Source organism: Macadamia integrifolia, chromosome 9 (genome assembly GCF_013358625.1).
Source record: "Macadamia integrifolia cultivar HAES 741 chromosome 9, SCU_Mint_v3, whole genome shotgun sequence".
Taxonomy (NCBI): domain Eukaryota; kingdom Viridiplantae; phylum Streptophyta; class Magnoliopsida; order Proteales; family Proteaceae; genus Macadamia; species Macadamia integrifolia.
The window spans coordinates 7,076,439-7,087,829 of NC_056565.1; positions in this window are offsets into that span (position 1 = coordinate 7,076,439).

Sequence of the window (11,391 nt, forward strand, 5' to 3'; positions counted from 1 at the left end):
TAGCAAGAAATCAGGCACTATTATGTGCTAACCATAGTTATAATGATCCTCTTGGATCTGCATCTTATAACAATCTTTTTGGATCCTTATCTCTTCAATCTTGTAACTCTCTATTTAAGGATAAAGAGTCCTCCTCACAGAAGTAAGTTGAGTGAGGAGTTGAACCGAGGAGTAGTCTTTCTTCCCTGGAAAGACCGAACCTCGTTAACTTCGTCTCTCTATTATTTTTCTTGTGTGTGTTATGCAATTGAATGTTTGATTAAGTGGAGACCGTGGCGGTGAGTTGTTGTGCTAGTCTCCCTGAGGATTAATCGAGGTGCACGTAAGCTAATTTGGACACCTTGGTTAATAATAAAAAAAAAAGTCAGACTAGCACTCCCAACAAATGAGTCCAATCATTTTAATTCAATTATTTCTATTTTGTGTGATGTAAATTTCTATATCTCAGAGTAACTGTGACATCACAGGTATGATCAAATATGAAATTTTCGTTTTCATTGTCTGAAAGTTGCGACTTAATGGCCCAGCCAGATACCTCCATTGCATGGCTCATAATTGATTGTAAGGCTTCTAATATTTGTAATTTCAACAATCAAAACTTCTTTTAGAACCAAACCAAGAATTGAACTATTGAAAGGCCATTTATGATTTGATGCTAGTCAACCTAGCTACTCCAGCAAGCCTAAGGAGGAAGGACAGTTGGGAATCAGACATCTCAGAGAGTTCAATAGTGCTTTTCTTAGTAGATTTGTTAGGCAAGTTAAGCATGAGAAGACGGCTATGAGTTAATTTCTCCGGGCTCGATTTGTGAATAACAGATGGTTCAATGAAGGTAGCTTATAAATCCTCCATGGTGGGGTTAGGGATTCATAAGTTGTGGAAATTTGTCTCCTCCAATGAGAGATGGAAAGTGGGTAATGGGCATAATATTTTATTTTGGCAGGACAAGTGGGTTGGTTCTCAGTCGTTGGCAGAGATTTCCCTTCTTCCAGAGGAATTTTTTTAGTGCAGGGATATTAAAGTGGCAGATTTTATTCTGAATGGGAAGTGGTCATGCCCATCGGTTGCATCTAAATTTTTAAAGGAGGGTTTTCCTAGGATTGGCTCAATTTCAATTACAGGGGAGGGGGAAGATGTGTGCTGCTGGTCGCTATCCCCATTGGGAAATTTTTCTATAAAGACTACATGGGAGGGCTTGAGAAAATCAAATCCTAAAATTAGCTGGTCTAAGTTAGTTTGGGACTCCCAGGTTTTGTCGTGCCATTCAATTTCTGCATGGAAGCTGATTCATGGAAAATTATCTTATGATATAGTGGTGCAAGGGAGAGGAGTTCAATTGACCTCGAGGTGTGAATTATGTCATCGGGAAGAAGAATAAATTTTCCACCTCTTTATTAATTGTGTTTCTGGCCAATTTTTTTGGGCTTCCTTCTCAGAGTACTTTTGAGTTAGATGGCCAAATAATTTTTGCAATTACCTGGAGATCAGTAATTGTTGGAGGCACAAAGCAAGGATTATTGGTTTGAAAGTGATGCAGGCCCGACCAACACATGAAGTTTAGCCCAAGGCCTAGCATTTACCTTAGGCCATGATTAACATTTCTTAGTCTTTACTATGTAATTTAAAGTTTAATCTCAGCCATAGAAACTCAAATGTAATTGTCGGTGGAGATATCGTAGGAGCTTTTAGGGTTGGAATTCTTCATATCCTTAGTGGATTTCCACCTCAACTCCTTTGACTCCTCAACTTGTGAGCTCAATTTTGGCATTTGAGCTAGCATTGGAAAGCTACAGGAAAAGCTCACTTGGAAGTCACTTATCTTGTTGAGTCTTGCATTAAGGCATTGGAATACCTCAACCCTTGAATCAAAGCATGGGAGACTTCAATAAGTAGAAGACCTCAACTACATACTCGTGAGGTTTTGAGGCTTCAAGGCAACAACAATAATCCACCACCAAGTTCTAGAGAAAAGAGATCTAATATCTCTTCATCAGAAGATTCTCACACCACACCACTAAGAAGACAATCCTCCAAATCTGGTGGCACTTCACAAAATGGCGAGATGTCATTTTGCACTTCTATATGAAATTCAGATTTATCATTGATACTCATCGTATGAACCGATCTTTGATTCTTTGAAATATGAAAATCAATCTTTAAATGTCTTCTTAATTGGATGTTCAAGTGACGCGATGTTTTCTTCAATCCTTTAATCTCAACATTCAAGCCAACTACTTGATGCTGAAATTGCAATATCTCGACCTCAAAAGCTAATTTAGCAATATGTTGTTGATGTTGAAAATTAACATCTCTACCCCTTGTTTGGATTGAATGCCTGGTTCTTTCCTCTAAATCTCTGATACCAAATGATGCAATCTCCCTCATGGAATTACCTGAATACAAGGATCAGGAGACTACTTAACTTTGTAGATAAAATCAATTCCAGACAAAATGACCTTCTATCAGTAATTTAGGGATATCTTTCTAGTACAATATCAGATTGGGTGATTCAAACTGAGAATTAAAGACAAGAGGTGGGGCTACAACTTTATGAGATAAAAATTGTTGAGATTCTAGGTGAAAAAGGGTTTAAAAGATCTACAAATTTACTATACTTACACAGTCTGAATCTAAAAATAATGGCTTCAAAAATTCAACTCTTATAGGTTGGATATTTGAGGGGTGTGACTTCAACTCTTCAAAGTTGAAGGCTCAACTCTTCTAGGCCGATTAAAAGCCCAATCTCTTCAAGGATGGGTGAAACACAACTTGGCTTCATAAGAAGAACTCTTCAATGTTCTTAAGAAGCTTGGAGCAACTTTGAAATTTTCTTTGATTCAATTGTCTCTCTAACTCAAAATGTGTCCTCTTTATATAGGACTACAACCCTCAATCTAGGAGACTGCAACCATCTTTTAGAATTTCAAGTTTGTGATATGGACCAATCACAAGATACATTAGAAAATAAAAACTCAATAGAAATCTTAAAATAGAAAATGTAGTTGAGGTCTTCCACTTGTTGAAGTCTCCCATGCCTTGATTCAAGAGTTGAGGGCTTCCAATGCCTTGATGCAAGACTCAATACTTTGATTCTTGTTTCAAGATGAGTAGTGTTTTCCAAGTAGGCTTTCTTTGTAGCTTTCAAGGGAAGAGAAGCTTCTTAATTTAGGGAAGAGCAATATGAAACTAAAGGGATCTTTAGAGACTCCCAGTAGTGGATTTGGCCAAGAATGTTTGGGCCAACTTCTTTGGTGCTCTTTTATGGTTTGGTCCACAATGTTTGTTGGGGCTTGGTCATACCTTGGTCCAAGGCCAAATGTGCTTTTTGGGCTTGTCCTTGATGTGGGTAGATCTCCGTAAAGGCTTAATGGTTGAGCTTGGATGCACTTGGCTGCATAAAAAAGGAGCTTGGTCTGCTAGAGTTGTTTTGATTCCTTTCTTTATATGGATGGAAAGGAATGCGAGGCGGTTTAATGAAATTTCTAGGACTCATAATCAGCTCCTTTCCTTGGTGTTGGGTGAGCTAACACTACTGGAACCAAACTTGAGAGGGCAAGTTAGATCTGCCTTTAATCTTATTTGCGCTAGGAGACTCAATCTTCAAGTTCCAGTTTCTAGACCAAAGCAGTTGATTGAGGTTTTTTGGTGTGCCCCCTTCCCTAGATGGGTGAAGCTGAAGATTGATGGATGTTCTCTAAGGAACCCGGGTAGGTCAGGTGTAGGAGGAGTTTTTCGGGATGATAAAGCCTAGGTTGTTGCACATTTCAGAACTTTCTTGGGAGTTACCACAAATTTTGAAGTAGAGTTTAGAGCTCTTATTGTTGGTCTAGAGATGGCCAGAGATAAATCTTTCTCTGGGATTTGGATTGAGTGTGATTTATCTACTGTGGTAATCTTGGTGTCTACAGGATTAATTCCCTGGTTCATGTTGCAACAATGGACAGGCCTTCAAAGTTTTTTATCTGCATCAGAGTGGAAGTTAACTCACTACTACAGGGAGGCTAATCCCATCGCAGATCATCTAGCGAAATCAGCTGCAAAATATGAAACTTCCATCCCATTTTGTCTATGTGGCGTCATACAATTCTTGAGAGTCTTCAAGCAGAGGGATGGGTAGACCGCAATATTGGATGAGTTAAGTTGGCTGCCCTTGTGCTGCCAGGTTAGCTTTTATTTAGTTATCTTTTGCTTGTCTCTTGATTCCTTCCTGCTGATGGCAATGCCAAAGGTGGGGAGTAGTCTCGAGATTTATTTTGTTTGCTGTTTTTGAAATTCCGGGTTATTTCAGCTTTGCATACTATTTTTCTCTTTTATTAATACAAATGGTCTTTAACGAAAAAGAAGCTACTCCAGCAAGCTAGAAACTAGGAGCAAAGTTCATTGTTCAATCTATCTGAAGACAGACCTCCACCCCAGTGAACAAGAGGGAGGTCAAAACCTTCAGGAAAGAATATCTGGGAAATTACTTAGCCTTAATAGATTGCCCCCATGACATAAGAGATGATTGTAAAAGTTCTCAACCTTTATTCAAAGAAAAGCCATATTCATAGAAGTAGAAAAATGCAAATAATAGGCCACCGTAGCATGTCGTGAATAGTTGTATGTACATAATATCAGTATGTCATCATGTAACTTCAGTAACAAACTCATAAATGTGTAATGGTTGTCAAGTTGGTGTGTTGAGCAGTTAGAAGTTTGATCATCACCTGTACGAGTATAAATATGTAGTTCTTAACCAGTTGTTAATTAATGAAAGTCTTTGTTATTACATGGTACCAGAGCATTTTTCGCTCAAATGACATTTTCTTCAAGGTCCTGCTCCTGCTCTTTGTTGCTTAAACTGAATCATGTTTTGTCTCATAGGTGACTCTGGACTCTTCAATAGTTGCTCCCACGGTTTCGCCACAACTATCGTTGTAGCTGACCAGCTCCAAATACTTACTTTAGCGTGCACAACTTATTCTGCCGCTCCTTAGAGGATATAATCTTTTTAGACGTAGACGGTTCGTTTCCTCGACCGTCATCAACTGAATCTGCAACTCCTTCCTCTGCAAACACTACGATTACATATGCGCTTTGGAATTGCCAGTATCAAATTATATATCTTAGTTGTATCATTTTGTCTCTCTCCATGCGTACAATCTCCCATATTTTAAGCGCTTCAACAGCCTCTGAGGCTTGGTGGATACTTTCGCTAGTGTTTGTTCTGTCACCTAAAACTTGAATAAGGGATCTGAAGGATCACATTTCTCGCATCCAGAGAAGCTCTGATTCTGTTACTGAGTATCTCCTCTATATTCATTATGTTGCAAACATTCTTGCGGCCATCTATGAGCTGCTAAATGATGAGGATCTCGTCCCCGCTAGTCTTCGTGACCTGGGATCTAAGTATCGGGATTTTGTAATCTCTGTTCATGTGCACACTAATCCGGCCTCTTTGAAAAAAGAATGCAGTTCATTGTAATATGCAATGGCTCCCCCTCGTTATTGTCAATTTTTTTTTTCAGATTTGGGCAGAGCAGAACAAAAGGAGGTTTGATAATAATCTCAAACCGGTAGTATTGGTGAAGCAATGTGTTTTGAGGGATCTCAGTGATTTTTCTTATCTGAATCCTATTCAAATAATTTCGTTGAGTGATGTTCTACTTTCCAAAAGTTTAAAATATCAACTTCCTTGCCTCAGGCTAGAAGAATTCAAGAACTTTTTTGGAATGCTCCAAATAATGGATTCATTAAGTTGAATATCAATGGGTGTTCTCTTGGAAACCCAGGAAGTTCGGGAGCTAGTGGCATCTTTAGTGGTGAAAGAGGAAATGGCTTATAATGCTTTGCTATTTATGAAGGAGTTTGATCAAACTTTATGGTGGAATTTGCAGCATTCTTTCATGGCCTTAGATTTGCTTCCACCCAATGTATTGCCAAGTTATGGATAGAGTGATTCTCAATCTGTAGTGACTTGTATCAAAAATCAAAAAATTCCATGGTGCTTTCAGCAAACATGGCTTTCTTGCACAAGATATTTGAACAATACCCTTTGGAAGATATCTCCTTGCTATAGAGAGACAAACACAATTGCGGACAAGTTAGCGAAACATGCCTCTGCTACTTGTATTCATCATTTTTGGATAGTGATCCTAACTTCATAATCTCTGATCATGATTGGGACTGTCTTCAAAGGCCAAGGTTCCGGTTTTTGTAACTTTCATTTTTTGCTTCGAGTTTTTGCTCTGCCAATGGCCATGCCGAAGGTGGAGTAAGGACTTAAAGAGAGTTCTCTTGTATTCTATCATTTATTTGTTTTTTAATATATTCATTTGCTAATTTTTAACAGAAAAAAAAAAAGAAAAACGGCCTCTTTGACTGAGCTTACAAGCTTACTCCTGAGTCATGAAAGTTATTTTAAAACCCTAACCCAACCCGATCCGAAATTTAACCCTGAATTTTTTATTAGAATTTAGGGCTCCTGTTGGTATTTTATTTTTCTATAATTTTTTAATATATAATATATGAATGGCAAAAATAAATTAATCAAGGTTAATCCAAGCATTGTAGAAGCTAAGGTCAACCCAACCCTGCCCAGCTCGACCCAACCCGACCCTAATAGGGTCAATTAGGGCTGGATTGGATTAGTATAAATCCGGTAGGTTTGGGCCTAAATATGATGAACCCGACAGTGTTGTGTTGGACCCAAGTCGAATTTTGAAGACCTAGAGTTGAGTTAGGGCTTTAAGAACCTGGCCCAACCCGACGTTGTTTCACCCCTTAATTTAATCCATCGAGTGTCCCACCTATCCAGTCTAACCTGCCATATGTTTTAGATCCACAGGCATCGTCTTCCTTACCCAAATCAACTCATGATTCATATTGCTTATCCACAATTGCAAGGCATCATCTGGTTACTCGCTCGCGTACAGGATCCTTATGGCCTTCCTCTCGGTTAAATATTTCAGCAACCAAGCATATTCTTGATGATTCTATTGAGCCGACTTCTGTTTCTTAGGCCATTAAGATGGATTCGTGGCTAATGCGATGCAAGAGGAGTTTATTGCACTCCTACATAATGGAATATAGGTTTTGGTCCCTCCTTCTGAGTCAGAGAGTTCCATTGGTTGTAAATGGGTATTCAAATTCACGAGGCACTCTGATGGTTGGATTGAATGCTATAAGGCGCAACTTGTCGCCAAAGTTTTCATCAGAGGCCTGGTCTTGATTATAGAGAGATTTTTAGTCCGGTCATCAAGTTTGCTACTGTCAGTTGTTCTTTCACTTTCCATAACCCACAACTAGCCGCTCAAACAGCTCAATATTCTAAATGCATTTTTACATGGAGAGCTGACTGATATGGTTTTTTGTCACAACCCCTAGATTTTTTAAATATAGCCAAGTTCCTCTACAGCACTCTTCCACAATGGTTAAAAAAAGAGAGCTCCAGATAAGGTGGGTGTGCGATTCAGCCCCAAACATCAAGATGAATTATTTCAAAACAAGCATGTGTAGAAATAGAACTATTAGAAAAGGGCAATCTAGTTTGTTTGGCCAATGGACAAATAGGACATAAACAATTATTTTTGAAAATTATAGTAGAGTCAAAATTTCATAATGAAGATACAACGGAGGAGTCAGGGTGACTGAGGCGGTAGTGTCAAAATTCGAAACTGGAGGTGGTAGCAGCAGCAAGGGAACGTTAGGTGCTATCCAAGAAGTAGAGATCTCCATGCCATTTACCTGTCACAAAATCCTCTTCGAGCGTGGGTCCTGAAAGTGTACATAAATCATGAGAAAAATTAACATGAAATTGAGTTGCACGTGTAAGTTTAGGAATAGATAAAAGATTGAAACGAAAAGACAGAACATAAAGAACATTTTCAAGAACGAGGGAAGAAGATAGGGACATGAACCCAATGTGAGTGACTGGGACTTGAGTACCATTGGGTAGGGTGATAGGTAAGGATTGTGAATGGGGCACGACATGGGAAAATAGAGAAAATTCTGAGGTGATATAATCGGTTGCCCCAGAGTCTAATATCCAAGGAGATGTACCCCAAAGATGTATCGAAACAACAATACCTACAAGATTTACAAGAGGATGATGGTTACCAATAGGGAGGAATGCCAGCAATTGTTGAATCTGTTCCAGAGAAATAGTAGGTGTCGTTGGTGCACTGGGAAAACTAGAGGAAGCAGCTACAGCAGCGATGGGAGGACCACAAGCGTGGGATTGGCCACGAGGGCCATTTCTCTTGAAATTGTTGTTGCATGGAGTCCAACCTTCAGGATATCCATGATTTTTTGTAAAATCAGGCCTCAGAATGTCCATCCATGTTACAATAGGTGCAATGATAATGGGGCTTGAAACAAGGAGTTGATGACATAGTGGTACCGTTCGAACCAGCAGCCATGGCTGCATGATCAATAGTAGGAAGGGTCATGGAATGGATGGAGCGTTGGTGCTCTTCTTGCAATAATAAGGAGTAAGCCTCGGGTACAGGTGACAAAGGATCCATTAGAAGGATTTGGCTGCGAACAGCCGCATAAGATTCGTTTAGGCCTTGTAAAAAATCCATCAGATAATCGGAATCAGAGATGTCATGGAGAGCGGCAACAGAGCCAAAAGTACAGGTAAGGAAATTACGATATGAAGACAATTCATCATGATATCCCTTGAGTGTGGTGTAGTAGGTAGAAATGGATTCCGGACCTTGACTATGTGTGGATATGGCACGACGAATCTCCAAGATTCAAGGGGCATTCTTTTGGGAGAACCGAGTGTGCAAATCGAGCCAAGCATCCCTAGCAGAATCGAACCAAAGAATATTGTGGGCTATTGTAGGGATGGGGAATGGACGATCCAAGACCATACTATGCTATTGCACCGGATCCAGTGAGGGAGATCGGTCGATGTCGAAGCGAGTCGGGGTAGGGCGCCATCGATGAATATCAACTTGTTTTTCGCTTCAAGCGCCATTGTCATAGGACGGTGCCAAGTAGGAAAATTATTGCCATCAAGAACTGGAGTAACGAGATGCATTTGGTTTATCAGAAGAGTGTAAATGATAAGGAGAAGTAACAGGTAATGGTACCGGGGGATTAGAAGTAGAAGGCTCTTCGAAGTAGCCATTAGAGAAGAAAATAATAGAACACCAAAATCGATCAAGTTGATACCATGTTAAACAAATAAAATCAGAGATATTGGTTGTGAATGGCTTATCTGATTTGTTATTAAGTATGTCAATTTATAGAGATTACAAGTGATAGAAAGATTACAGATAAGAATGAAAAGCTGGCTCACCAAATTAGCTCCTAAGATTCTGCACTAGATATACACTACAGGATATTTCCTAGTCAGATGAAAACTTAAAAGGTAAGAACACTGACCACTACAACATAGTCCAATGTTCTGTAGGGGTTCCAAGCTAGAATCGCCTTGTGGATGTAATACTTATTGCTTGGAAAATTCATGCTTAAAGCTGTGTTGAGGATAGGAGAACGTGGAAAGCGAAGGAAGTTGGATACAACCTCTAGAGACTGACTGAATAGTTGAATCTCTCCAGTGGACTCCTCAGCTATAACTAGCCAGTCATGAGAAGACCCACAACACCACTTTCGATGAACTCAGGGATGGGTAAGGTTTGATCAATGTTGTCATTGCTAGGAGGAAGCATTAGAAATGGAAGTAGACGATGGGTATAGAGATTGCCACATTGAGGAGTACACAGAAACAAAATAAAGATGGTTGGATACACAAGTGAGTCGATCAGGGGTGAGCTCCCTGAGTTCTGGCAGAAATTGGGTCCGGTCAACAGTAGAAGCCATATATATATAACACAGCTTGCAACAGGTGCAAATCAAACACATATATGGTTTCCATGTTTTTCTGTTTACCCCTTCCATTCTAAAATATATCAAGACTCCTATCTTATCTCCACGACTAGTCTCGGTTACCTAGTGTCACATGTGATAATGATATCCACTCCAAGCTTGTGGAGAGGATAAATTAATGCAAAAAAACAATTTGTACTTTAACATGGTATCAAGTGCATCGGTATCTTAAACAATTCGTTTTTTTGGCTCACGATCTCTCTCTCCTGGTTTCTTTTCCCTAGTCCTTCTCCTTTGTCCTCATTGGTTCCAACGCCTCAATTTTTCCCGCTGGTGCTGCCCTCACTGCAACCGGTCTACCGTTCCCATTTGTCAACTATTTCCTCTTGACCAAGCTAACCCCAACCAACTTCTTGATCAAGAAGAAGCAGGTGATATCGTTCCTTCGTGGACAGGATCTCTTTGGCCATCTTGATGGCACCTCTACCTGCCCCACCGATCCTTAAGAGGCCGCTGTCTGGATCCACAAAGATTCCCAGACCCTATCATTCCCCTTCGCCATCCACTGCTGTCACTTGGTGTCCCATCACAGGAGCTATTCATCATGTCACTCCTACCATCTAGTCTCTTTCTTCCTATATAGCTACTCTGGCCCGGATCTTCTTCACCTTGGCTACGGTAAGGGGCTCCCTATTGCACATATAGGTTTTTGTTAGATCAAACATCAAGAAATACTAATAAAGAGAGACAATAAATCCGTACGACACAGAGATTTAACGAGGTTCACACACCAGGGTGGTGTGCTACGTCCTCGGGCGAAGAAGAAGATGATTCACTATGCAGAAGAGAGATTACACCCTAGCAGCGGGGAGGAAGAACTCGCCCTGAAACCCTAGCTTCGTGAAAAACCCTAGAATACAATGACCTTCTCAACAAGCAACAGTACATTATATATACTCCAAAACACGGTTCGACCCATCGGGTCGCGGTGGATCCGGTCGAACCATACCGCGGGGGCATAGCCCCCGCACCCCCATATGAGATCACTGATGGGATAGGCCCAAGTCCTCTGCTTCCATCACAGATCTTAGAAATTTTCCCATTCGGGTCGCCACCAAAATATGTCGGATCGGGTCAATCTTCAAAACGGGTCAAGAATTCAAGACAAACTTAACAAATCTCCACCTTGGGTTAAATTCTCCTCCAATAGGTAAACAAATAGCTAATATCTTCATCTTCTCCAATAGCCCTCCAAAGGGCTGAACTCAAACACGACAAACACCAAGTAAGTTCAAGCAATGCTCGAACTTACCAACACATAAAGGCTTAGTCAACATATCAGCTGGATTGTCTTCAGTACCAATCTTCAACACTTGAATATTACCTTGAGCAATTATCTCTTTTATGAAATGATACCGAACATCAATGTGCTTTGTCCTCTCATGATACATTGAATCTTTAGTCAAGTGAATAGCACTTTGGCTATCACAATGGACAACAGTCACCCCATGATCCATGCTGAGTTCTCCCAACAAACCTCTAAGCCAAATAACTTCTTTAATTGCCTCAGTC